The sequence below is a fragment of the Sceloporus undulatus genome, chromosome 1 (genome assembly GCF_019175285.1).
Source record: "Sceloporus undulatus isolate JIND9_A2432 ecotype Alabama chromosome 1, SceUnd_v1.1, whole genome shotgun sequence".
Taxonomy (NCBI): Eukaryota; Metazoa; Chordata; class Lepidosauria; order Squamata; family Phrynosomatidae; genus Sceloporus; species Sceloporus undulatus.
The window spans coordinates 186,437,127-186,439,634 of NC_056522.1; the positions used below are offsets into that span (position 1 = coordinate 186,437,127).

Consider the following 2,508-nt stretch of genomic DNA (forward strand, 5'->3'; position numbering starts at 1 on the left):
ATTATTATTATTATTATTATTATTATTATTATTATTATTATTATTATTATTATTATTATTATTATTATTGGAATCCATCCATCTAGCATGTGGCCTTTCTCTCTTTCTACTTCCCTCCACCTTTCCTAGCATTATTGTTTTTTCCAATTAGTCATGCCTTCTCATGATGTGTCTGAAGTATGACAGCCTCAGTTTTATCATCTTGGTTCCTAGGGAAATCTCCGGCTTGATCTACTCCAGGACCCATTCATTTGTCCTTTTGACTGTCCACGGGATCCTCAACACTCTTCCCCAGCACGTCATCTCAAATAAATTTACTTTCTTCCTATCATCTTTCGTCTTTTACATCCATACATGATAATAGGGAATACGATGGCTTTTATTATTCTATTTTTTGTGCTTAGATGTATATCTTTGCATTTTAGTATGTTTTCTAGTGTTTTCATAGCTGCTTCCCCATTCTTAATCTTCTGACAGTGCAAAATCACAATTAATCCTTGCTTTATCCCATTGGACATGCTCACTAGTAAGTGGGCACATGACTGCAGCCAATTCTTTAATTCTTTTCAAATTTGGGAAAACCTGAGACAGCACCAAGAAAATTATTGACATACAGACTTTGAAACCATGACAATCCAAATGGCACAAACTGATTCCTCCCCCCCCCCCTTTCATTTCCACTTGATTATTATTTTAGTGCCGAAATGTTTTCCAAAGATATATAACCTTTTAAAAACTGAATGAGTGAAATCTTGTCTGAATTTTGACAATAGCCGCCAGGCCATAGGAGGTGATTTGAGGATTACCTGTAGTGTGTAGCCGTTAGATTGAAGTCTTGTCTAAATGTGGGGTTTTGCTGTTTTTGGAAAATTTAATCTTTCTCTCATACTCGTTAAAAAAAAATTAGGGCATTCTCTGCACCTCACTAGAGCCTCACTTAATTTTTTGTAAGGGGAGATGGGGTGGTTTGATGAGGTGGTTTTGTATTTCAGAGGCAGAAGGCAAGACTTGACCAGCTGGTATCTTGAACTGCCACAGGTGCAAAGACTGCAGGGGGTGGGATCCAAGAATAATTATAGGTTTCTGAAGCATCAGGCCTTGTCTGAAAGGGGGCTTATGGAGAAGCTGTTCTTCATGGGAAATTAACGACAAGGCCCAAAGACTGTCAGGCCAACTATGGTCGTCATAAGAGGAGTAATGCCTTAAAGGGACAACTCCCCCCTGTCTTCTCTGCAGGAAGTTCGAAGACTGAACACAGCATTTTAATGTTCAGGCAATGGAGATTTCATGTGACTGACACTAGGTGTAGTGGTCTTTGTGTCTCATCTGTCGCTTCTCCTCACTGCTAACCTATAGATTACATGCTGTATATTTTTGGAGTAAGCTTCATGGTTTTTTTTCATTGTGGAGTAAATAAGGGAGACATATTTCAGCTGTATGACAGAAAGGAAGAGCATCCCAGTATTCTCACTGAGTGTGAGTGAGAGAGGGAGGGAGAAGGGGGTTGGATTCTGCTCCCTGTGTGTCTACTGACTATTTTGGATTGACCTCTGGCTGTATTTCCTTGAACATTCTTTGTTGCTAAAATAGCCAAAAGGCTGAAATGGCCGTTAATGAGGCTTTAAAGGTCCTGCTTGCTTGGACTGATGGCCTTGTATTTGCCCCCCCTTTTTCCAGCCTGCAATTCAGTTCAGGGTCCTAGAGAGCTTAGTCTGCTGTGTTCACATTCAGTCCATCTAAAACGTGCATGAGCACTAGTGCTAAAGCCATCTGACTTACATGTCAGGAAGCCTCCCACTACTTTGTCCCCTTTCCCACTTACCTTAAGGATTCCCTTGTTTAGTACAGTGGAAGAGCTTGACATTTTGTATTTACATGGGACAGACTTCCAGTCCAATGTGCCAGTATGGGAAGAGATTTTACAAAGGCTATTGGTTAAGTTAAGTTTTGTTCTAACTGGCCAATCCTCCTGACTTGACTTTAGTCAGCAGTATCTCAGACCCAACAATGGCAGGACTGCAGTTTTGTAAATTGGAATTAAAATGACCTGGTTATAGATATGCATATACATGTGCAACTGTTGGAGGGTGAGAGAGAGTAGGGGTGTGAAGAAGCAGTGGCGTGGGTTTTTAATTTTCACTTTGATGCCATGCCACATTCATGCCAAAGCCCTTTGGGTCATTCCAGTGATGTACTGTAACATCTTTTCCCTTGTGGCTGGACATTTTCTATGAAGAAAGCAGTTTTGGATAGGGAAATGGGCAGATGGGAAAGGGTTAGATAGCACCTTAGTCAATGTTTACTACTCCTAAACTTGCAGCCTTTTAAGTGTGTGTGTCTGCTTTTTTTAAAGCTGTGTTTTACACAGTTGTGTGTTAAGTGCTGTGTTTTGACTTCTGTCTGGGTCTGACTGTATATGTATTTTGTTACAGGCCTAAGAAATACAATTCTTCATTTCTGCAGTCATGCTTTCCAATCAGATGTTGTACTGGTCTACAGAAGGAAGGC

At 40.4% G+C, this 2,508-nt stretch overlaps 1 protein-coding gene across 1 annotated transcript in view; it reads left to right on the forward strand.

Moving 5' to 3' along the window:
- Window positions 1–2,508, forward strand: part of KLF7 (Kruppel like factor 7) — a 93,452-nt gene that overhangs the window by 44,489 nt on the left and 46,455 nt on the right. The window lies entirely within an intron of this gene.